This window comes from Crocuta crocuta, unplaced genomic scaffold, assembly GCF_008692635.1.
Source record: "Crocuta crocuta isolate KB4526 unplaced genomic scaffold, BGI_CrCroc_1.0 scaffold25, whole genome shotgun sequence".
Taxonomy (NCBI): domain Eukaryota; kingdom Metazoa; phylum Chordata; class Mammalia; order Carnivora; family Hyaenidae; genus Crocuta; species Crocuta crocuta.
The window spans coordinates 10,273,674-10,300,919 of NW_027532015.1; the positions used below are offsets into that span (position 1 = coordinate 10,273,674).

General features: G+C 33.6%; 1 long non-coding RNA gene across 1 annotated transcript; it reads right to left on the reverse strand.

Moving 5' to 3' along the window:
- LOC144241420 (uncharacterized) lies at positions 1–27,246 on the reverse strand. Its single transcript, XR_013338071.1, has 3 exons — positions 27,132–27,246; positions 681–801; positions 1–138 (listed from the first exon to the last, which is right to left on the reverse strand). It is a non-coding gene; the product is annotated as an uncharacterized LOC144241420 (long non-coding RNA).

Consider the following 27,246-nt stretch of genomic DNA (forward strand, 5'->3'; position numbering starts at 1 on the left):
TTTTAACTTATTTTTGCCCATAGAAAAAGGAAAAACATTTTCAATAAAACAGCCAGACACAAGATGTTTCTTCAATGCTAGCTAATCACTCCATCAAATAGCAGGTATTGAACGGACCATCAGAGGCTCTTTTTGTATCTGGGAAAGTGAAATACATAGAGTAAACTAAGGTGAATTTTCAAGATGAACAGACACAAAGGGTACATCAACTATTAGAGATTTTCAAAACCGGATTGGTCTAGAAAATAGCTATTGTTTATTTGTAGTTCATTTTATTTCTCATTTAGAAACATCCTCACAGAAATGTCAGGTAAAGGGAAAATTTAGGAGCTTATTTTACTATCTATCAGAAATTTTCAGTAACAGAGCTTGTTTTAAAACAAAACAAAAATTCTAACAATAAGCAGAAGAGGATTCAATTTCCATTTTTAAAAATTTTTATTTATTTCTGAATATCTTTCTTAAGATATAAAACATATTAAAACAAACATTGTGAGTAAATGTTTTGTGAGTAAATATCTTTCTTAAGATATAAAACATATTAAAACAAACAATGTGAGTAAATGTTTTGTCTATTGCCTGTAGTAATAGTGTTAGCTGATAATGGTTATAAGGATTATTTTTTTATATTAAAGCTACTCAATGATACATAATAGAATAAATTGCTTATAATGACTTACATTTAGGATAGTAATTCAAAAATCTTCATATTTTGAGTACTCTGTCCTTGTTGCTACAAGGGAGAGGAAGCTTTGAAATGCACTTTGCAGATAATGAAGGAGTTGGATCACTCTCAGATTTCTGAGGAAAGAAGAAAGCAATTAAAAAAATTTTTAAAAACACAAAAAACCTGAGAGTAACAACAAATTGATATAAAGAGGTCCTAAAATGTAACATCTCAAATTAGGCCCTCTATAGTACTGGTTAATATTATCCTCTGTCCTTTTGAACTAAAATATACAAATTTGAAAAAAAAAAAAAAACAAGAAAGAAACAAATGTGACCCAGGGTGTGTATTTTAATTTTTTTGATCCCACTAAAACATTGGGATGATACCATTTTGTAGAAACATAATTTAGTGCATGTGTCTAAATTTAAAAAAATTTAAGATCTGGGATTGTTATGTGTTTAAATGTGTATTTTTTTTTTATGTTTTATTTATTTCTAGGAGAGAGACAGTGTGAGCAGGGAGGGTCAGAGAGAGAGGGAGTCACAGACTCTGAAAAAGGCTCCAGGCTCTGAGCTGGCAGTCAGCACAGAGCCCGACACGGGGCTCGAACCCACGAACCGCAAGATCATGACCTAAGCGAAAGTCAGACGCTTAACCGACTAAGCCACCCAGGTGCCCCTAAATGTGTATTTTTAATATTTGTTTATTAATAAGCATAAACTTCCATTTTCAAGGAATAAACTACAGTCAACTCTATGATAAAACAAAAAAACATCAGTCTAAACAAACTCATAACTAACCACAAATGTCCCATCCTATTTTTTATACACACAAAACACTGTAAAACATAATCCTACTGGTAAGATGAGTTTTCAAGAAAAAAATAATAATGGAATGATAAACTACAAGCAAACTAATATATAAGATAAAAGAAAAAACTATATGGGGCTGAAGCTACTGGTTATGATAGCAATTTTAAATACAAATAAATTACTCATGTATTCAGATTAAAAAAAATAATATTAACCTATCTGTATTTTGATATTTAGAGTGAGGTTCTTTAGACAGCATATAATTTGGTCTGACAGTCTCAGTCTTGTAAGTGACATCTTTACATCAGTGATATTTTTTTGATATGGTTGGATTAAAATCTATCACGGTGCTTGCTGTTTTCTTTTGTTCCATTTGCTCTTTGTTTTTCTTGGATTTTTCCTATAAATACAATCTTACAATATATGGTCATTTTTCACTGACTTTTTAAATTCACATAATGATATCAGATTCATCTGTGCTATAGCATGTAAAAGTCTTTATTGCTTGTCATTGCTGAATAGTATTCCATTGTATGGATATATTTTATGCATCCATTCATTAGTTGATAGATGTTTAAATTGCTTCATATTTCTGCTGTTATGAAGAGTGCTGCTGGGGCGCCTGAGTGGCTTAGTCGGTTAAGTGTCTGACTTTGGCTCAGGTCATGATCTCGTGGTCCGTGGGTTTGAGCCCCGTGTCGGGCTCTGTGCTGACAGCTCAGAGCCTGGAGCCTGTTTCAGATTCTGTGTCTCCCTCTCTCTCTGCCCCTCCCCAGCTCATGCTCTGCCTCTCTCTGTCTCAAAAATAAACGTTTAAAAAAAAGAATGCTGCTGTGAGTTTTCATATTTTTATGGGAATGTTTTCTAATCTCTTGGATAATATATACCAATGGCATTTCTCGTCATATAGTCACTCTATGTTTAACTCTATGCAGAACTGTCAAGCTGTTTCCCAGAGGCGCTACACCGTTTTACATTCCCACCATGAATATATGAGGGTTCCAATTTTCCCAGGTTTTTACTAACACTAGTTACTGCTTATCTTTTTTTATTATAACCATTCTAGTGAGTGTGAAATGGTATCCATTGTGGTTTTGATTTACATTTCTCTAATATCTAATGATATTGAACATCTTTCCTTTGCTCACTGGCCTACTGTGTACTTTCTTTTGCAAAAAAGACTGACTGTTTATCCATTCCCATTTTAATTAGGTTATTTGTCTGGTTACTGTTGAGTTGTAAGATTTCTTTATTCTGGAAGCACATCCCTTATCATAGATACAAGTGGGAAATATTTTCCCCCATTTTTCAATTTATTGTGTTCACAAATGTTTCTAAATGTGATGAAGTCTAATTCACCTTTTTTCCTTTTCCTTTTATTGCTTCAGATTTTTGGTTTCCTATATAAGAAATTATTGCCTGTTGAATTATTGCCTATTGAATTATATATTTCATATATAAGAAATTATTGCCTATTGAATTATTGCCTATTGAATCCAAGGTCATTGAGACTTATTCCTATTTTCCTCTAAGAATTTTATAGTTTACCTCTTACTTTAGGTTTATGATGTATATTAAGTTAATTTTCATATATGATGTGTGTTACAGGATGAGGTCTTTTGCATGTGGATATTGTGTTGTCTGAACACCATTTGTTGAAAAGACTATTTTTTCACTATTGAATTATCTTGGCATTTTGTCAAAATTTAATTGGACATGAATGTAAGGTTTATTTTTTCTAGACTTTAAAGTATTTTTCATGAATCTATTTGTCTATCCTTATGCTAGTACCACATTTGTTAATCACTATAACTTTGTAGTAACACTTATTATTATCTTTGTTATTATTATTTGGATTCCTTTAAGGACAGTATTCATAGGAAAAATCTCCTTACAGCTGAATTGTCTCTGAACTCAGTCACCTATCTAGTGGCTCTACTTCATGAGTAATACAAATGTCATAATTTATTTTGATTCTTTATTTTCTTTATATACTAGGAATATGACATCTAATTTTGTCACTCACATTTCACAACTTTGAAAGAAATTCAGTTTTTTAAGTTTACTTATTTATTTTGAGAGAGAGTGAGAGAGAGAGAGGGAGAGAGAATCCTAAGCAGGCTCTATGCTGTCAGTGCAGAACCCCATGTGGGAATCCATCTCATGAACCATGAGATCATGACTGGAGCTGAAATCAAGAGACTGAGCCATGCAGGCATCACAGGAAATTTAGTTATTTAAATTTGCTATTAAGATTATTTTTAGTGAGTTTTAAGTGTATAGAATTTTATATTCAAATTATTTATATGTAAATCTTATGTGTATGTCATGTTAGTCATTTTTTGGAAAATATACTTTTATTCTGTAAACATAAGATATAATAATTAAATTCAAATTAATTTCATGGCTTTATGAATGAGACCATTAATGACATTTATTAAACCAGAGAATGAACAGCATAAATGTGAACACACCATACATTGCAGAAATGAACATTACGTCTTGTATATGGCAGAAGAGGAAAAATTGTTTATTGATTAAAAGAGATCTTTCTGGAATACATATATCAATTATGGAAGCTGCTTACGTCTGCAACTAGTATATCCATCAGTCGATTATTCAAATCAGTAAGCATATACTGGTCATTGTTCTAGACATAGGATATATATCCAATATTTGTGGCTGGAAGGTAGTTATGGTATTGTATAGACATAAACAATTAATGAAGAACTATTTACAGTGATAAGTACTAATATATGGACAATCTTCCTATCTTTTATCAGATAGGAAGTAAAGTTTAAATTAATGCATGGAAGACAAGTAGGGCTGGTGTGATTAGAACTTCTGATTATTCCTACTGCTGCTACCTGGGCTTTACATTTTCTGTGTTGCTTCACTAAAAAAATAATTTGTTTCTATTACTTAACTTTTAACACTATCTTACAATAAGGATGTATTTATGAAAGAAGTTCTGAAAAAAGTAAAGACTAAGCTGAAGACATGTTAGATGTTAAGCCAATGCTAATTATTAATGGTGAGAGAGAACTGTTTGTTGAGAGAACAAGAAAGAATTAGATTGTAAGATCTCTGGTCCCGTTTCCTTAAAGAATGTTGAAGAGCCTTTCTAATAAAAGATCATTGTTGCTATCTCATATTTTACTCAAATCCTGTGATACATTTTAGGAGGAGTGGGATTAGGGGAGTGCTATTCCCATCACCTGTCTAGTCACTCAGTGGTTTGAGGAAGAAGTAAGGGTAGCGATAGGGCTTCAGACCCTCTCTTCTAAACCAGGGTATATAATGCATATATTCATAATGATTTTTCTGCTCTCAGCTGTCATGACCTCTCATCATAAAAATTTCTGATCTAAATCTGCAAATTTACAGTCCAGCTTAACACCTCTCATTGTGTGAAAGCAGGAGCTGATATATATATACATATATATTTCTAAGGAGAAAATTTTCCCCATAAAAATATGATCTTTTTAGTTAAAAAATTGATACCTGGAACCGAATTAGTCACTCTTTCTTCCCCAAAGTAGTATTTTTGTTGTACAGAATAAGGTAACATTGTCATTAGGAGGAAAACAGTATCATAGCACTCAAAACTGTTTCTTCTGTTATAAGCACAACTACGTGAGAAAATCAGCTAGTATTAGGGAGGAAAATACTCTGCTTGAAAGCAAATTTGTGCACAGACCCTGAGTTAAATATTATGTTCCAGTGAGATTAGCAAACATCAAATATTAACAATGAAGAAAAAGCCACTGAAATTCTTAAGAGCAAATAATCTGCCATTCTCCATTTCTTTATCTGAATGTTATCTGCTCCAGCTATCAGGAAGAGGCTGTCAATCAGCTCTATTGCTGGAATGAAGGAGTAGATGGTACAGTTTAATTTTATTATGGAAATTGATTTGCATCTTTTATATTTCTTGATTGAAATCTTTCCAGGTAATGGCATTGAAGACGACTCATAAAACTGCCATGACTGGGGTAATAACTATTATTATGATCAAATTTAATAAAAAAAACTTGCCTGCAATATGGGAACTATGAATAATTCATGTAAACTGTTGCTTAAAATGTGATAGAGAGGAAAAGACTTGTAGAAAAAAAATCTTAATGTATCCAGACAGGGATGATAATTGGTTTTTGCAAATAATGAATACTTCATGTACAAACCAAGACTAACAAGGCTAGAGGAGACAATCCCACACAGAAGAAATAATACCACATATCTGACTTTTGCCAGATACAAAGGATAAGTGCATTTTTTAAAAGAACTATCAGAAAATGTAATTCTAAAATTATATTTTAGAACATCACAATGTTTCTTTTACATAAACAAAGTGTTGAGGAATATTTAAAGTGCTTGTATTCTTAGAGGACAAACAGATGGTTACCAGAGGAGATGTAAGTGGAACCGGATGGGTGAAATAGGTGAAGGGGACTAAGAGCACACTTATGATGAGCACCGAGTAATGCATAGAATTGTTGAATCACTATATTGTCCACACTTGAACCTAATATAACAGCGTATACTAACTATACTGGAAATAAAAAAAAATAAACATTTCTTCCCAGAAATAATTTTTAATAAAGTATATATTCATGTTTGTGAATGACCTATGAAAAAATTGAACATTGACTCCAGTGATTAAATTTAGTATTTTCCTGTGCATATTATTTAACAGTCTGAGAGGCCTAGAAATCCAAGTTAACTCTAAAGAATTTGTACAGATTCAATATTGGAGCAATATTTGTTTTGAAAAAGGACGTTTAAAAATCTTATTTTTAATTTACTTGACATATAGAATTTTTACATGCGTAACTATCTCTCTAGCCAGAATCTAATTCTCTATTTGAGTTTTGTTTCAATTTAATCTTGTTTCTTTTAACTTTGTTAATCACTGTGTTTCCTGCTTTTATTGGCTACCATCTGGTGGAAAAAAATTGCAATAGCAGAGGAAGGCTAAATATATGTAATAAGACAAAGGTTTTAATTGTAAATATGATTGCCAATAATACTACTGATATGGGTGGCAAGGTTGGTGTTAAAATCTTGTTAGTACCATACCTAGTTTCCTTACAACTATGCCTATTCATCTCTTAAATAATTTGAGAATTTATGTTTGTTTATGTATAAAATAGCTATCAGACCTTAATAAGTTCTAAGGAGGTAGGGACCAATATGTTTTACTTATTTCAGTGTAACCGGTAAGTCCTGCTATAGCCAGACTTATTTTGCATACATTTTTCAGCATAATCATTAGTACCCCTGTTCACTCTCAAACTATACCATATTAAATGATAAATTATACATTCCTTTTATATATAATCAGCAATTTGCTTGGTACCTGTGGCCATATGATACACCATTTTTAATTTTTTCAGAATTTCTGTTGAGTTTTATTTTCCACTTATGTTAGATAATTTGGCATAGATTATTTTGGGATTCTACGTGAAGATAACATCAAAAAAATAAACCTTTAATTTGAATAAAAATATAATCGGTTAGTACTTACTTCACATCTAATTACTTTGGAAGTATATTAAATAGATGATAGCTTATAAAGCCTGAAAGTTTTTCTCAAGACGTTAATAAGTACAGTGTGGAATACAAACATCTGTTCTTTTGTGGTTAGTTCATCATGTCTCAGTATTGATCTCCCTGCACTTGTGAATAAATGGACTGAGAGAATGATTTGATAGATACAATGCATTGCTAAATACGGTACATTCTATGATCAATTTAAGGCAAAAAAATGTTATATCCCATATACATATGGTGATGTGTATATTCATAAGGGCATAATAATTATATTAAAATTTTGTTAATAAGACATTCTCTAGGAGTACTGCATAGTACTCCTTATTATTAAGCTCTTAAAGAGCCTATAAATTTCATTTCTTATTTGTATTTATATTAAGTTGCAAATTTTAAGCTTTAAAAAAATTCCAAAAATGTTATTGTTGCTATGTAGATTTTGAAAACATTATGATGACCCTAAAATCACGTAGCCAATCTGTTTGATTTCAAAGCAGCAGAGGTTATATTCTAATCTGATGTATGCTTATTTCTTTATGTTACAGAAAATTATGAAAATACCTTAAATTAATATGACAACAGAAATAAACAACTATAGTGTTAAAATTTCTTGCAGTTATTGAGTATTTAGCTATAGTTAAATCATAAACCTATTGTTCGTATTTAGTTCATCATTTTCCATTTATTGTTAAATGATTTGTTAACCCTGGCTATTAAGAAAGAAATCATTGTTAGAATGGCCGTGAGAATTTTTAATAATTTTGAATTCTGAAGTTTTTAAACTAACTATTATACAAGGGGAAAATATAAAACAAACAAATAACAACTCCCTGGTTCTTTAAAATACGAACTTAATGATGTTAAATAATAAAGATAAACTGTGTTACTTTATGTGTTTGTAATATATATTTTTCAATGTAAAAGAATTTCAAAGATTGTATTATGATATATATTCTAATCCATATATATCCATATATAATACATAATATAGTTTATGTAATATAATTTATGTATTATATGTGTGTATAATACACTTATTATATATGTAAGTATATATATACACACACACACATATATATATCAGATACCTTATGTCTTTATAATATGCATTCAGGCAGCCTTCTCACACCACATCATTTTCCCTTTCAGGTCTCATATTTTGCAACACAGAATTTTATATAATTACAATAAGATATATTAGAAAACACTACTTGATACAATAAAATTCAAGTCATATAAAATCATTTCTAAAACTCTTAATGTTCAGCTCTACATAATAGTTTGTTGTCCAGGAAAAGCCACATGATCTTTCTTGTGAGGTACCAGAAAATCACCTAGACTGTATTTGTAAATAAGTATCTTTTAAGTTCTCAAATGACTCTACAGATAAATAAGATATTATTAATATATGAGTTGAGCATAAAAGAGAAATAATGGTTGTGGTTTAAATATTAGTGTATATACATAAACATACAATCTTACTGAAGTTCTGGAAGATGCTAGAAAAATAGATTATTATTCTGAAAGCTGTTAAAAAAGTATTTAAATTCCCATTTTTTTTATAGAAACTGTATTTTGTGGTAACCAAACATTTCATGAGGGAAAGTTTATTTTATAAAAATATCTCAACCAATAAATTAATAAGCGTATTAGCATTAGTATACCACCATTTTGTAACCCTGATGTCATTAATGTATATAGGTAATTGTCATCAATGGCTTCTAATAGAACAATGTCAACAACCAGCCATTATGGACTTCTGATGCAAGTGCTCTGCTTCTACTATATAAAATTCCTTTTTAAATTAAAAGGAGAATTAAAAGCTGAATCTGTAGATCTAACTGTTGATTCACAGAGAATAATAAGGTGGAAAAACATGTTAAAAGACACCATAGAAAGGTAATGAGGAAAATTTAGATTATGTGAAACTAGGACAAATAACCTATTTTCCCAAAATTCCTGGGGGAAGAAACAAATTAAAAGGAGAAAAAGAAAAATCCAAGAGAAGCACTGGCTAATTCAATTGCATAGATCTCAATTGTATCCTGATCCCAATAAATCCACTGCAAAACTCTTACGAGGTAACTGAAGAAGTCTGAAAACTCATTGGATATTTGGTGATAATTAGGAACTAACTTTAAGGCAGTTGATGTAATTATCACCTTGTTTCTGAAAGCGTGTTTGAAACACATACATATACAGAAGAATTTAATAAATTAATTTAGTTCTTTAAATAATGTGAGATTGGGTTAATTAGTGGGGATAAAGATAAAACAACATTGGTCATGAATTTTTATTCATTGAAACCAAATGGGTACATGATACATAGTTACATTTCTCTCTCTCTTTTTATGTGTACATACAATTATATGAATGTATATTCTTATATATGCTTATATACTTATACATATATGTGTATATATAATTGTATGTTTTACACAGATATTCTTATAGTATTTCTATTTCTTTTAACTTCTTTCCTTAATGATTTTCTTTAATGTAAACATACCTTAGGGTTTATATTAGACTTAGTAATATTCTCTTTTGAGATAGGGATGCTCTCTTTGGATTTTGTTTTTATGTTTTGGTGCTACTTATTTAAACAATGAAGGGATTTGTAGAACTTCATTTTATGTAAAAGAATGACATAATTTTAACCTAATGGTTTATGGATGAAACCTTTGAATGACAAAACTATTTCATTGGCTGGATCTTAATATTTGCACAGAAAACTCTGCTTACTTGTTTCAAGGCTCCAATTGTATCCTTTTTATTCCTCAGAAATTGCATTTTAAATCCTTAAGATGATGCAGTTCACTGCATCCCAATGCTTGATTTTGTAAGACTTTTTATTCCCCAAATTAGTACAGTAAGGCAATGATGGGAGCAGCTAAATACATTGGAAGTAAGGGCATTTCAAATGCTAGGACAAGTCATATCAATACATTATTTCATCTGAAGTGACAGAATCCTTCCCTTATGAGAAAACTACTGAATATTAGCTCTAAAGGTATATCCTTTATCTATTTAGTTCAGTATTATATTTATATATATATATATATTTTTTTTTTTGTTTGTTTGTTTGTTTGTTTGGCTCATGTTTAAAAAGGAATGTCACATTAGGTAAAATTGAGAGCAATGATAAAAGTTGTAAAAATGATCTTGATTAGACTCATTTTTAAACTTTAGTGAGTTATTAATTTATGCATAAATGTGTACTGCATTAAACATGCTTGCTATGATCAGTTTCTATGACAACCAAGAAACTGGTAGATTATACTGATTTGTACAGGATGGTTTCCAAGGTTGTGACCAATTTATGAGTCCTAATTATTGTATTAAAATGACTGGCAATAGTAACTGTAAAATAAATGATAGCAGCTCACCATTTAAAATATTCTTATACTCCAAAGGATGTTTACACACCTAAAAAAACCCTTATGCTGATAATTGGGTGAGGCAAAATCAAAGAATGAGTCTAAAGTACATATTAAGCTAATGACTTAAGTTTAAAGAACCAGATTGGTTTTTATTTGATATAAGGAGAGTGGAAATATTTACTCACAAAACTATATTGAAAAATCATCTTAGTACCGTTCAAATAACATAATGCTTAAGTAAGCTGTGTGTCTTATTCTGTCTACTACAACAAAATACTGCATAAATTATTTCTTATAGTTCTTGAGGCTGGAAGTCTGAGATCACAGTGCCAACATGGTTGGGTAAAGACCCTTTTCTGGGTCACGAGTGAACTAACTCTGTAGGGTCTCTCTTTATAAGAGCACTAATCCCTTCATGAGGACCACATCTTTATGACCTATGTAACTCCTCATACCATCACATTCAGTATCAGGATTTTAATGTATGAATTTTTTGCAGGGGCACTGCACAGTCACACTATAGTATCTTCTTTCCATAATCTTTGTCATTTCCTTAAGACATATGCCCTAAATAGCTTTTCATTAAAAAAAAAAAAAAAAGGGAGTTACAAGGAAATGATGTGGAATAATAGTTCTTTAATTCTTTGTACAAACATACACAAAGGCTCTAAAAAATCTAAGTAGTTTACTGTTTCTGTGATTAAGGACTAGGGTTGGGAACTTTGCATTGCCTATAAAAGTTGCAAAATAAAATAAAGGTCTAAGGCTTTGGCTCCCAGAGCTGCACCATGATGATTGGCAACAACTAGCATCTTACAAAAGGCAGCAAAAAGAGAGCCAAGAAGAAAGTAGTTGACCCATTTTTTAAAAACACATTGATACAATGTGAACGCAACAGCTATGTTCAATATATGTAGGGCTGGAAAAATGCTAATCTGAAGAATTCAAGGAAGCAAAATTGCACCTGAAGGGTATATTGAGTGCATCAAGGGTAGTGGTTTTGAAGTGAGACTTGCTGATTTGCAGAATGATGAAGTTACACTTAGAAAATTAATGCCAGGAACGCCTGGGTGGGTCAGTTGGTTAAGTGTCCCACTTTGACTCAGGTCATGATCTCCCAGTTCGTGGGTTCGAGCCCTGCATCGGGCTCTGTGCTCACAGCTCAGAGCCTGGAGCCTGCTTCAGATTCTGTGTCTCCCTCTCCCTCTGACCCTCCCCTGCTGTCGCTGTCTCTCTTGCCCTCTCCCTCAGAAATAAATAAAACATTAAAAAAAATTTTTTAAAACAGAAAATTCATGCCAGTTACTACAGATTATCTGGGCAAATCTACCAGATCAACTTCCATGGAATGGATTGTACTTTTGTGCTTTGTGATTTTAAAAAAAAGATAAAAAGAAAAAAAAAGGCAGGCTGTGATTGAAGTTCATGTTGAAGTCAAGAATTCTGGTGGTCATTTGGTTCTTCTAGCCTGTGCTGGTTTTACTAAAAAAAAAAAAAAAACAAAACAGGGGTGACTGGGTGGCTCAGTTGGTTGAGCGTCCAACTTTGGCTCAGGTCATGATCACACAGTTTGTGGGTTTGAGCCCGGCATTGGGTTGTGTGCTGATAGCTCAGAGCCTGGAACCTGTTTCAGATTCTGTGTCTCCCTCTCTCTCTGCCCTACCCCACCACTCATGCTCTGTCTCTCTCTGTCTCAAAAATAAATGAAACCAAAAAAATTTAAAAAAAAACAATCAGACTCGGAAGACGTAAATTCAGGACCATAGGTCTGAAAAATCCAGAAGCTGATGAAAATCGTGACCCAAAAGTTGTATACAAGTAACTTGAAAGTAGTGGTCAATAAATTGAGTGCAAACAGCATTGGAGAAGATATAGAAAAAGCTTTCAAATTTTTTTTTATCTTTTCCATGATGTCTTTGATAGAAAAATAAAAATTCTGTAGAAGCCCAAATATGAATTGGGAAAATTCATGGAGCTTCATAGTGAAGGTAGTGGTTTTGAAAAGCTGTGAAGGGTGAGACAGGTTCTAAAATTAAAAAAATAATGTTATAAATCCACTTTGGCGAAGAGACTTGAACTTGACTTAAAAGTAAAAATTCTTTTAAAATAATCCTTTAAATATCCAGGTGCCTGGGTGACTCAGTCGGTTAAGTGTCTGACTTCAGCTCAATTCATGATCTCACGGTTTGTGGGTTCAAGCCCCACATCGGGCTCAATGCTGACAGCTCAGAGCCTAGAGCCTGCTTAAGCTTCTGTGTCTCCTTCTCTTTTTATCCCTTCCCACTCATGATCTGTCTCTCAAAAATAAATAACTGTTAAAAAAAAAAAGAGAAAAAATAATCAATCCTTGGAAATTCAGAGTTGTTATACCAAATGACTGTAATATCCAGGTTTATACAAATGTCATTTCAACCTACCTTTCCAACTGCCCTAGTGAAATGTGATGAATAAATATTTTAATGTACTTGTTTTTAATGTGCTTTACTGTATTTATTCATATTTCCCTTTGTGTTTAGTAATTTTTCTATATTGGTTCAGAAATTCTTTACTACTAATGAGACTTACTCCTATATTTACTACTAAAGAATCTTTAGCTTTGGATTTTGCAGTTTATACTTTTGCATTTACATTAAATCTCTTAAGTTTTTTAATATATGGTGAGGAAGCAAATTAAATTTGTTTTTCTACCAGTTTCAAATGTGTGTGTGTGTCTGTGAATGTGCAGACATATTTTGGAGCCTCCTATTATGTTCTGGTTATTAATAAGGCTATATGCCATTTTTAAGAGTGCCTTTCCCTATACAATTTAGATCAGTTTGTCTAGATTCCACAAACTTTTTTATTGAAATTTTTTTTGAAATTAGCACTAGAATTACATTTATTTTGTAGCCCTATTCAGTAAAAATTGCCATCTTTGCAATCCATCACTCTATATAGTTAGTTATTTAAAAATCTTTAAACTTTATCATGCTATAAACAAACTTTTTACTTAATGTTCTGTAACAACTTTTGTTGGAATTATTTATGATTATTTTATAGTTTAAATGCTATTGTTAATGGTACATACTATGAAGTTATATTTTATCTTATTGGTTTATAAAAATGTAATCGATTTTTAAAATAGTATTTTATTTACAACCTTAGTAAACTTACTGAATTTTATGTTAGCTATAGTTGCTTTTGACTTTTCTAGACATTTATATTATCTGTAAATAACTTAATTGTGATTATATTTGCTTCATTCTTGATCTTGTCTGAAATCATTATTTTATCCTTGTACAATGTCTGATGTAATCATTGGTTAAAATCTTACGTTAGGAAATGTCGATCGATTCAAATTTTTATCATGATTGTATGTATATATTTCAGAATACTAATTTTATTTTTCTCTAATAAGGTGAGTTGTATTAATTGTTTCTGTTTTTTAGTCTATCTTTTATTCCTGGAGTAAATTCTCCTTGATGATAAGTTGTATTTTATAAATATATTCCTGAATTTGGCTAATAAATATTTGTTTAGGATTTTGTATCCTTGTTTATGAGTAAGATGAGATAGTAATTTCTTTTTTCATGCTGATGTAGCAGGTTTTAATGTTATATTATTAAATTAGCTGTTAACTGTTTCCCTTTTTTTCATTGTCGAAAAAAATTAACAAGAATAGAATTGTTTGTTCCTTTAGAGTTTGATAACATTTACAAGTAAAACTATTTGAGATTGCTGTTAATCTGTATAAGAACATTTTAAAATATTGATTTATTTATTTTTGTATATTCTTGTGGAACGGTTACATAGGACTTTTTTTTCTAACTTCAGCTTTTAGAAATTTTATATTCACAGAATTTATTTGATCTCAATGCTAAATAATTTGATGACATTATTCATAGTATTTTTTAGTAATTTTTAATATCTATAGAATTAGTATTTTTTTAAAAATTTCTGTTATTGTGCCTTCTTTTTCATTTTCTTAATTTTCCAGATTTTTGTTAATATTATCAGTTTCTTTCAAAGAATAACTTTTGAGTTAGTTGATCCTATCTGTTGTATCTCTGGTTTCTTTCTTGTTCATTTCTTTTGTTTTCTTTCTTTTTTTTTGCAGATTCATATCCTTTTCCATTTTTCTATCTGGTTTACAGAATTTTTGCGTACATTCCTTTTATATTGTAAGTATTATTTCCTTTCTGATTTAGAGCAAACCAGAATGCTTTTCCCAGTTTTCCATGTATGTTAATTTTGGTATTCTTCCTTGAAGAGAAACCTATTTAGAAGTATCTCAGTAGTCATTTTTGTTAGTTGTTTTTTTTTTTTTTAAATTTTCTGTGATAAGTATTCGTCATCACTCTTACCCCTTTGTCACAAATGTAGGCTCCTTCATTTACTTTTATAATCTTTGAATCATTACAATCTTTGAAATTTTATCTTGGCATGTTTTCTTTAATCTCTTTGGGACTCTCTTTTCTATGAGATTGAATAATGACTTTTCACTTTCCCCATATGGTGAGTCACTCTATCTAGTATCTATGGACCATATTTCATTTCACCATTGATTGATGCTGCCAAATTTATCCTATATTAAATTTCTATGTATGCATGAGTCCATCTGTAGCCTATTTTGTTCCAGTAAGCTATTTTTCTATTGTTGATATTTATTTCTCTGCGTGTGCACTCAGTTTTATCGTATGATACGTTAACATTTCACTTTCCAACTTTAGGTTTACTTGGTTATTTGTACATACTTACATATAATTTTTAATGTAACTAGGTTCTTTAAAAACTTCAAATATCCTAAAATATGCTTTAAAATACTTGATGCATAACTCATAGTATATGCAATTCACATATAATTTATATAAAATCACTATCTGGATCATTCCTGGGTTTGTTGCCATTGTCTCTTTGTTCTCTTGATTGTTATATACACTCACTTTTTGTATGTTTACCAACTTGTAAGTTCATGAACATTAGTGATACATTCTAGGCATTTTGTAAAAATTAGGTTTTCATATATTTGTATTTTCCCCTTCTATTTTTTTCTTTTCTTTTCTTTTTTTTTTTTTCAGTATAAGGCTACTAAGGCAATTATTTGTCTTCACAGTCCATTCAAAGATTGATCTTGGTTTTGTTTGATTACAGCTTTGAGAAGATTTAGTCTTCTTTTGTTTCATCTTTATTTACAGATGTGGCCTTCTAAGTTTTCTAAAGCATAAGATTAAGACCCTCATAGTTTTCTCTCTTTGCAGTCTGAATTTGAGAGTTCAGAGATACCCTGCCTAGCTCTTCAGCTACCTGCTGCTGAAGGTACCATACAGCTTCATAAACAGGCAAATACCTAAGGCAGACAACAGTACTATACTTAAGATGCACTTTCTCCAGCAGGTCTTTTATTTTTCTAAAACAGGCAGGCAATACTGCAGGGTATTTTATTCTTTCTTTTAGAGACTTGCAAATTAAATATTCAGCTGCTCACTTTCTGTAAAATAGCTAGTTAGCAGTTATATCATGAGGAAGTTTAGTCATGGGGTTGAAACCCATCAGGTTAAAATGTGTTACTCCATCATGCACAGCTGCTATAAATTGTTGGCTTCTCTTTCACAAGGACTCTTAGGATAAATTTACCCCCATCTTTAACTAGTGCTCAGGATTTGCAAACGAAATGTTTGGAGATAGTTTGACTTGAGTGATGAATATACAAATGGACAATGGCAAGACCATATGTGAAAGCAGACATCTGACCTGCAAATTCTGCAGCCAACAATCCGGAAAGTCAAATTAAAATTTCTGCAGTAGTCAGGCCAGAACAGTCAGAACCTGGACAGGGACTACTAGCTTCCATAAGTTTTATGCTCACTCCCAGATCAGAACCAATTGGACAAACCAGATATGCTCCCCAAAACAGTCACATAGGATGCTCCATTTCTAGTTAGCCTGCCTACAGCTTCCCTCTACTAACAACCCCCCAATGAAAGTATAATTTAAACCTTCCCCATCATAAAGCTTTTTTTTTCCACCATAAAGCTTTTCCACTCCCCTGCCTTTGAGTCTCTGCCAAGTGCTGTGATAGTGGCTGATTCCCTTCCTCTAGCAAGCTCTGAGTAAATAATCTCTGTTCTCATTTGTTTGCCTTTTCTTTATTTCTACATAATTCATCTTAGAAGTGGTCTTCTCTCCATAGAATTTTATTTATTTTTTAATGTTTATTTTTTGAGAGTGCGCTAGTGGGGAGGGGCAACATGAGGGGGACACAAGATCTGAAGCAGGCTCTATGCTGACAGGCTGACAGCAGCAAGCCCCGTGTGGGGCTGGAACTCACTAACCACAAGATCATGACCTGAACTGAAGTCAGGCAACTAACTGAGCCACCCAGGTGCCCCTCTTTGATGAGATTTTGGGGGTGAAAAGGGGGGGTTCGGAGCTGACGGCTAAGAAAGAACTCATGGAGACCTCTTTGGTGCAAAAAAGTGATTTTGTTAGATCATGGGGACAGGACCCATGGGCAGAAAGAGCTTCCCTGGGATCCTGAAAAGAGACTTGTTATATACTTGGGAGTTGGGAGAAGTAAAGTCAAGGGGAAGTTTCCAAAGGGATTTTCATATGCTAAAAAAAGACAGGAGAATGGATGCCTGACTATTGTCAAGCTAAGGTTGTTTCTCCCTCTAGCAAAGCATCAACAGAAGACAGTAGGGAGTTCCTGGAGAAAAGTTGAGGCTTACTCTGCCAGCCTCAAATATTTGTCAATGGGCTGCAGGTTATAGAGAAATTGCATTTTACCTGCCATTTCCTTCTTCCTTTGTTTCCTTTGTACATCATTCCCCCTAAACAATTTTGACCTTTAAATCTTTAAGTGTGCTGAGGGTAGAAGGTCTTCTCCTTTGTAACTTCTTCCTGCTGTATAGAGGCCTAGAGATGTCCCTACCTATGAGTCAACATTGGTCAGTTGGGGTACTTATATAGAAGAATACCAAAGGCAGAAGCAGCTGGTCCATGGTAGACAGCACATATGAACTTCCTTCAGTAGAAAGGATCACCTGTCAGCTAGAAATTATGGCAGTGAAGGAGTCTTGGCACCAGGCAGGGAGACACAGCAAAAGACAACAAAATAAGGTTAATAATGAGAAGAAGAGAAGCCTAAATAAAAAACATTCAATAATTTTCCTCCAGTTCTTTCTGGTCATTTGAAGAGAAATTTGGGGTCTTCAACTGGTTCATAGGAATAAGAAAGTATACGAACTGGCATACTAGATTCCTGTATGAGGAAGTTACAGGTTTAATTTTTGATATGTGAGTCCATGAGGAATGCCCCTTTGACTTTACTGCAGTGGGAGTATGTAATATGATTTGGTAAGGGTCCTTCCATTTTGGAGTTACATCTCCTGCTGTATTAGACTTCCAATCCTTTAAATAAACAGTGTCTCCTGGGTTTCTTTGGGGTGGATTTCTAGTAGCTGTCAGACCAAATTTAGGAAGGATAGGTTTGCATGTTCATTTAGAGATTCATGAATTAGCCTGGCCTCAAGAGAATAATTTAACAGCATTATAGTCTCCATGTATTGATAGGTCTACAGTGAGAAAAGTATTTCCATATGGTAACTCAAAAGGACGTAACCTTATTTGTTTTTTGGGGGGAAATTCTCATTCTGAGAAGTCCTACTGGTAAAAGAGTAACCCAGTTTTCATGAGCTTCAATGCTTAGTATGGTAAGATGTTGCTTTAAGGTATGGTTAGCTTTTCGTCCTTTCCAGAGTATTGGGTATACCAGGCTAAATATTAATAGTAATTAATTTTTAAGGATTAGGCTAATTGTTGTGTTTTGTTCAATAAAAGATGGTCTATTGTCACTTTGTAGGGACCAAGGGAGTTCAAATCTAGGGACAATTTCCCTTAGTAAAGTTTTTGTCACTTCTGTGGGCTTTTTGTCTTACAAGGGAAGGCCTCTATCCATCCAGTAAAGGTGTCTACATAAACCAATAAGTACTTATACCTTTTGCATGATGATATTTGTATACCATCTAATTGTAGGTCCTTCCCTGGATAAGTTCCTTGCCTTTGGATTGGCTTTAAAGAGGCGGGAGGTGAATACCCCCCTCTGGATTTGCTTGTGCACAAATAGCACGTGATCGACAGACCTGTTTTATGGTAGTGGTTAAATTAATTCCATCATATCTGTTTTATCCAATTGTTCCAGGGCCTTTTTACCCAAATGAGTAGCCTGATATATACCTGTATTAGTTGGCTTTGGGTATAAAGATTATTTCTCTATCATTTATAAACCAGTGCTGTGCATTTTTTTTTTTTTTTTTTGAGAATTCCCATTCCTGGGTTACTTAGGTTTCTTGCTCTGAATAGACTGGGAATATATCTTTTATTGGTGATAAAACTGTTATGAGGCTCAATATTTGCTGGCTTCATGCAGCTTACTTATCTGCATGGTCTCCTAGGTTATTTCCTTTAGATTCTCTGGATCTGTCCAACCTCCTTGGGTTCATATACACTCTCTAAGAGGGCTATTATTTAAGATCCATATTTAATGGGAGAGTTATGACTTGATAATAACCCATTCTCCTTTCAGATTATCCCACGCACATGTAGGACTAGGAAGGCATTTTTAGAGTCAGTATCGATATTGATTCAGAGGCCCTTTGCCAATTGTAAAGCAAGAGTAAGTGCTGTTAATTTTGCTTTTTGGGCACACATGTTTGCCGGAAGAGCTTTGGCTTCAGTAGTCTCTGTTAGACTGTCTGACTGTAGCATATGCAGACTCCTTATCCCCTTCTCCAAGAAACTCCTGCCATCAGTAAACCAATTGTCATCTGCATTATCAATATAAGAGTCTTTTAAATCTGCTCAGCCTAATTTTTTACATAAACTTGGTAAGACTAGTGATTGATCATAGAGATCCTTTAAAATTTGCCTTGCTGGAACTTTTTATAAGGAATCTCTAGATTGAGCGGTTAGTAGCCTCTCCACGCCAGAAGCCAAGCCAAGTACTTGCCATCCGAAATACTTGCAATACCTGTTGATTTGGGAGAATTTCTCTTCATAAAGTTCCCTAAGAGTCATGAGGTTCCTGTGCCTTCCAGGAAGTTACATTCTTTACTCACCTGGTAAGGCTGCTGGGAACTCTATAAGCATGGTGTCAGTCCCACATTACCAATGGGGTTTATTGGCTTCATGCTTCATAAAGTCAATCTTAGTTCCTTAAAGCTGTATGATTGGGGCACCTGGGTGGCCAAGTTGGTTAAGTGTACAACATTGGCTATAGTCATCATCTCATGGCTCGTGAGTTCAAGCCCCATGTCAGACTCTATAGAGCCCAGAGCTTGCTTTGGATTCTGTGTCTCCTCCCTCTCTGTGCCTCCTCTGCTTGTACTCTGTCTCTCTGTTTCTTAAAAATAAATAAAAATTGAAAAAAAAGCTATATAGTCATATCTGAGTTTATGCATGTGTCTGAAATATGACACTCCAGTCCAAGTCTTGTTAAAATAACCAATGGTATCAATGGTGTCTTGTTACAAGGAGAAATTCTCATTGAGCTTATGCAAATCACTGTAACTGCCAAGGGAGAATGAACAGTCATAGAGAATTTTTGAATTTCATAGGGTACAAGTAGAGAGAAAAGTTAAACATTCTAATTTGTGCATGGAGGAATACTTTATCCTATTACTGTATCTCATGGCTATCTTGAGAAGTTTCCTCAATCTGGAAGAGCAAACATTAGAGAACCAGCAATATTTTAAAACAGGAGTCACAAAACTCACAAAAAGACTTAAAAATGTAACACAGTCAGTTAAGTGTCTGACTTGGGCTCAGGTCATGATCTCGTGGTTCGAGCCCTGTGTTGGGCTCTGGACTGACACCTAGCTCAGAGCCTGGAGCCTGTTTCAGATTCTTTGTCTCCCTCTCTCTCTGACCCTCCCCTGCTCATGCTGTCTCTCTCTCTCAGAAAGAAATAAAACATTAAAAAAAAAAAAAGATCTGATGAGAGGTTACAATATAGCTGGCAAGGAAATCCAGTTATTTCTGTGGCACATAACACTTAAAAATTGGAATGTTAAGTGATGACCTTATTACCAAAACATATTAAAACTTTAGGAATTTCATCTATAATCTATAATTATGGCATTTACCCAAATGTAGCCTATGGCTTAAATTTGTTTGACAGTGTTTCCAGAGTTCAACATACCAAATAAGCCTAATTGGTCAAATTCATTTACAATTTAAATATTGGAGAAGTTTGTTAAGATACCTCAGAGTTACAAAGCACAAAGCATTTTTACCATCGGACCCAAATATCCTTAGTTGCTCTGCAGTAAGTCAAAAGCACAAACCTTTGTTCAGTAATTAATGCTTTAGCACCCCATCCTATTTATGAAGGGCCTAAGTGATAACCAATTAACATGCAAGTAAAGCTTTAAAGCTTCAGATTACTAAAGATTTTGAAAGCTATCTTAATAATTACCCATGAAAACTTTGAAACAGAATTAACCATCATTTTAAGTTACGTTTTTGCTAACAAATTGCAATAGAGACAACACAAGCTTTTTTGACCTTTAGTAAACCTAGATAGAATAAGTTCCATAGTTAATGCTGATAACTCCTGCCATTTCCTTCTGCCTTTGCTTTCCACATCACTCTCCGCGGAATTTTAGTTCATCTAAAACATTCATGATATTAACTTATGAGGTTTTATTTTTATCTATTTTTTTTTCTTTTCTCAGCAGCAGGAGCAAAGATATGCAATGACCTCCTAAATTCTTGTGAGAAGAGGTTTAGTTCAAACTTTCTTAATGAATAATAAAAAGTATGAGACCAGTCAAGTATTGTACCTGGACTAAGTGTTTAACTACATGAAGCTCAGCTACCATTACACAAAGAAAAATCCTTCTATAGGCACAAAATGCTGTCCTTGCTTTATATCTCCAATTTCTTATTAAAAAAAAAAAAAGTATCCTGGGAGTTATGCTTGGGTGGTTTAGAGAAGGAGCTGACAATAAGTCCCTCAGACCAAATCCAGCTAGTCCTCCTCCCCTTGTTTTTTAATAGAGTTTTTCAGGAACACAGCCACACTTTTTTGTTGATATGGTCTATGGATGTTGCTTTAGTGCTATAATGGCAGAGTTAGTTGTTGTGACAGAGAAAATATGTCCCATAAAGCCTAAAATATTTATAATATGGCCCATTACAAAAAGTTTGAGAACTTCTAGTTTGGTGTACATATTTCAGGCTACTGTGTTTTTTCAATCTAGACTTTTTATTGGATTTATTTTTATAGTTTTTCCCCTCATTGGGTTTATTCTTAAAAGAAAAGCACTTAAATATATTCACAACAACTCTTTTAAAATTCTTGTCTATCACCATCTCTGTCATTTCTCCTTCGACTTATATTTACTAAGTTTTCTCATGATCATGAATCACATTTTCTTGTCTCTGTGTAAAAATGGTGATTTTTAATATTTTTTAAATGTTTTATTTATTCAGAGAGAGAGAGAGACAGCATGAACAGGGGAGGGTCAGAGAGAGAGGGAGATACAGAATCTGAAACAGGCTCCAGGCTCTGAGCTAGTTGTCAGCACAGAGCCTGATGCGGCACTCGAACCCACGAACTGTGAGATCATGACCTGAGCTGAAGTCGGACACCTAAAAATGGTGATTTTTAATAGGATGCTTAGGCATTGTGATGAAGGTTTAGATTTTGTTGTCTTCCTTTGAAGCATATACATATTTATTCTAGTGGGCAGTTCTAGCTTTGTGATAACACATCTAGATTAATTATAAAATTAGTTTAATTTTAATAAGAGTACTTTAATTTGTTATAAGAGCAGTTAGTGCACACCCAGCTTAATTGTAAGAAGAGCTTTAATATTCAAGTATGACATTTCTGGGCTCTCTATTGTATCGTCTGGATAGTTAACTAGTTTCTACCATGCCTGGTTAGAATTTGGTTATATAACAGCCAGTCCTGTTTAATTTATGGTTAGTGCCTTTGTATTCTGTCTAGTAGTTATTCTTTGCTCATTATTCATCATCTCACTCTATTCCTGTGCAGTTTAGTATTCCACACAGACTCAAAGAAATACTGTACAAATTTATGGAACTCTTCATTTTTGTAAGTCCCTCTTATCTTGCACTCTCCCCTAATTTTAAAGCCATGCAACCCTCCTGAATCATGATTTCTATCTCCTTAACTCAGTAATACTTCAATACTCTGCTTTGGTTGCTGCTTCTTGCACTGCAATATGGAGAAGTGTCTTCAGGCAGAAAAGCAGAGTGACTGACTGTAGGGCTTGCTTTTTCTCTTTGTTCTCTTAGTCATGTGCCAAAATAGTTATTTAATATATTTTGTATAGTAATTTAATCATAATAAAACAGTCTGTTATCAATAACAACATCATGGTTGGTTGAATATTAATATACTAGTCCTATTGGATATGCAGCAGACATAACAAATTAAGTAAGAATGTAGGGTACTTTGTACTGAATCATCATGTTCCCTAAAAGTTCTGATGTTGAGTTCCTAAGCCCCCGTACTAAGACCGTAACTGTATTTATAGATATGGTCTATTATGGGGTTATTAAGTTAAAACAAGGCCACTAGGGTGGGCTCTAATCCAATATGACTGATGTCCTCGTAAGTAAAAGAAACTAGAACACAAACACACAAAATAAGAAGACCATGTGAAGACATGGGGAAAAGAGGCCATCTATAAAACAAGGAGAGAGGCTTCAGAAGAAAAAAAAATCCTGCCAACACCTTGATCTCAAACGTTAGCCTCTAGAATTATGAGAAAAAATTTTCTGTTGTTTAAGAATTGTCTGTGTTGTTTAAGTCTGATACTTTGTTATGGAGCCCAGCAAACTACTCATAGGGTCTACTTTAATTAATGCTGATAGCTAGTAGGCAGTAAATGGATCTATAATGATTTGCATGAAAACAAAGAGGTAATACCAAAAATATTTTACTGTCATTGGCAAATAATCAGTGCCAGTCTGTCAGCATGAAACCAATCATATCTGTGCTCATTAGCTGAAATAAGCCCTGAATCAAATGATTGGAACAAGAGATTTATAAAACAAATACTCTATATTTAAATATCAGTCAATATATTTTGTTGTATGAGCAAATGTATTCATCAATGGTCTTCAAGTTGTCTATAAACATACAGAAAATGTGTGAAAAATTATAGAAAAAATTCTTGCTTAATTTGTTCCTGGGGATATTTACATAGCATTCTGTATGTGACAGTCACTATCTAGAGACCAAAAACTTTTAAAAATGTTTTTATTTTAATTTCTGGGAGAAAGAGAGAGAGGCAGGCAGCATGAGTAGGGGAGGGTCAGAGAGAGAGGGAGACACAGAATCCGAAGCAGGCTCCGTGCTATGAGCTAGATGTCAGCATAGAGCCCGACGCAGGGCTCGAACCCACAAACCATGAGATCATGACCTGAGCGGAAGTCAGACACTTAACCAACTGAGCCACCCAGGTGCCCCTCTAGAGATCAGAAACTTAAAGAGAGATAGTAACCTGTAACTTGGTGTAAGACTGTGCGATAGTTATACTACCATATAATAACATAAACTTTGTAAGAGCATATAACATTTTGATATCACCACATATGAAACAGTGTTATTGGTCTTATTTTAAAAATAAGAAAATATAATATTTGTACTAATGTGACTTCTAAACTATTTGATTGATTTCTAAAATATGTTTTTAAAATGCCAACCTATCGGGGCGCTTGGGTGGCTCAGTCGGTTAAGCGTCCAGCTTCGGCTCAGGTCATGATCTCATGGTTAGTGGGTTTGAGCCGTGCGTTGAACTCTGTGCTGACAGCTAGCTCATAGCCTGGAGCCTGCCTTCGGATTCTGTAACTCCCTCTCTCTCTGACCCTTCCCTGCTCACACTGTCTCTATCTCTCAAAAATAAATCTAAAAAACATTAAATTTTTTTTTAAATTTAAAGTTTAAAAAATGCCAACCTATCAAAAAATTTATTGACAATTATTGTGTTGTCTTTATAGTGCTAAATAAGACAATTATTCAAGGTCATGGTTTATTGGATCTAGTGGTCCAGTGAGCCCATACACTGTACATAATTCTTGGCCCATGAGAGAAGGCTAAATCTAGGAAAAGAGAGTTTGAAAGTCATAGCCTTTGCAATCAAACAACAAAAAGAAATAAAACACATTCAAATCAAAAAGGAAGACGTCAAACTCATTCTTTGCAGATGACATGATACTCTACATGGAAAACCCCCCAAAAAAACCACACCAAAAAAATCTTAGAATTGATACACAAATTCAGCAAAGTCACAAGATATAAAGTTAATATACAAAAATGTGTAGCATTTCTATACACCAATAATGAAGCGGCTGAAAGAGAAATCAAGGAATTGATTTCATTTACAATTGCACCAAAAGCCATAAAATAGCTAGGACTAAAGTTGACCAAAGAGGTAAAAGATATATTGCTGACAACTATAGAAAGCTTATTAAAGGAATTGAAGAAGCCACAAAGAAAGGGAAGACATTCTATGCTCATGAATTGGAAGAACAAATATTATTAATATGTCTATACTACCAAAGCAATCTATATATTCAGTGCAATCTTTATCAAAATATTATCAGCGTTCTTCATAGAAATAGAACAATTTTAAATTTGTATGGAACCAGTAAAGACCACAAATAACCAAAGGAATGTTAAAAAAAAAAAAATCAAACCTGGAGGCATCATGATTCCAGACTTCACACTGTATTACAAAGCTGTAATCATCAGGACAGTATGGTAATGGCACAAAAACAGACACAAAGATCAATGGAACAGAAAAGAGAACCCAGAAATGGACCCAAAAATGTATGGGCAACTAATTTTTGACAAGGCAGGAAAGAGTATCTAATGGAAAAAAGTCTCTTCAGCAAATGGTGTTGGGAAAACTGGACAGGGACATGCAGAAGAATAAATCTGGACCACTTTCTCACACCATACACAAAATGGATGAAGACAAAAATGTAAGACAGGAAACCATCTAAATCCTAGAAGAGAAAACAGGCAGCAACCTCTTTGACCTTGGCCACAGAAACGTCTTAATAGACATGTTTCTGGAGGCAAGGGAAATAAAAGCAAAAATGGACTATTGGGACCTCATCAAAATAAAAAGCTTCTGCACAGTGAAGGAAGCAATCACCAAAACTAAAGGGCAACTGACAGAATGGGAGAAGGCATTTGCAAATGAAATATTGGATAAAGGGTAAGTATCCAAAATCTATAACGAACTTATCAAACTCAAGGCCCCAAAATCCTAATCCAGTGAAGAAATGGGCAAAAGCCATGAACACTTTTCCAAGGAAGACATCCAGATGGCTAATAGACACATGAAAAGATGGTCAACATCACTCATCATCAGGGAAATACAAATCAAAACCACAATGAGATACCATCTCACATCTGTCAGAATGGCTAAAATTAACGACTCTGGCAACAACAGATGTTGGCAAGGATGTGGAGAAAGGGGGACACTTTTGCACTGTTGGTGGGAATGCAAACTGGTGCAGCCACTCTGGAAAATAGTATGGAGGTTCCTCAAAAAACTAAAAATAGAACTACCCTATGAACCAGCAATTTCACTACTAAGTATTTATCCAAAGGATATAAAAATGCTGATTCAAAGGGGCACCTGCACTCTAATGTTTATAGCAATGCTATCAACAATTGCCAAAAATGGAAAGTCTAAATGCCCATTGACTGATGAACAGATAAAGAAGATCTGGTATATATACACGATGAAATATTACTCAGTGATCAAAAAGAATGAAATCTTGCCATTTACAACAATGTGGATGGAATTAGAGTGTATTATGCTAAGTGAAATAAGTCAGCAGAGAAAGATACATATCATATTATTTCACTCATATGTGGAATTTAAGAAACAAAACAGATGAACATAGGGGAATGGAAGGAAAAATAATATGAAAGGAGAGGGAGGCAAACCATAAGAGACTCTTAAATACAGAGAACAAACTGAGGGTTGCTGGGGGAAGAAGAATTAAATGGTTGATGGATATTAAGGAGGGCATTTGTTGGCATGAGTACCAGGTGGTACATGTAAGTGATGAATCACTAAACTCTCACTCCTGAAATCATGATTACACTACCTACTAGCTAACTTGGATTTAAATAAAATTAAAATATTAAAAAGAAAGCGAGTTTGGGGCAAAAGTCATAATGTGGTAATGTAAATTGTATTCAAAGAAATAAACTGCCAAGCCTAAGAGAAGCGGTTGGCAATTTTAAGATGAAGTGTAAACCACAAGTCCTTCTGGAATTCCAGGGTGTGTTAATTTGGGAAGGCTACCTTATAACAAAGTAACACAAGCTGGGTGATGTAAACAACAGAGATGTATTGCTTCACAGTGTGGAGGCCCATAAGTCTGATGTCCAGGTGTCACAGGGTTAGTACCTTGTTATAGCTGTGAGGGAACATCTCTTCCAGGCCTTTCTCTTTGGCTTGTAGATGACTGTGTTCTCCCTGTGTCTTTTTGTATTCTCTCTATTCATATCTATCTCCAAATTTATTATTTTTAAAAGGACATTAATCATTGGATTAGAGCCCACCCTAATGACCTCATTTTAATTTAATTATTTCTCTAAAGACCATATTCTCAAATAAGATAACATTCTGAAGTATTTCAATATATGAATTTGGGAGGGAGGGGCATAATTCAACTCACAACAAAGGGACAATTGATCCAAAGACACAGGAGCCAAGAATTCCTCTTTTTTGGTGAGCCAGATGTCTATTTGAAGTCCATCCCCAGTTAGATTTAGGACAGGAACTGAAATAGG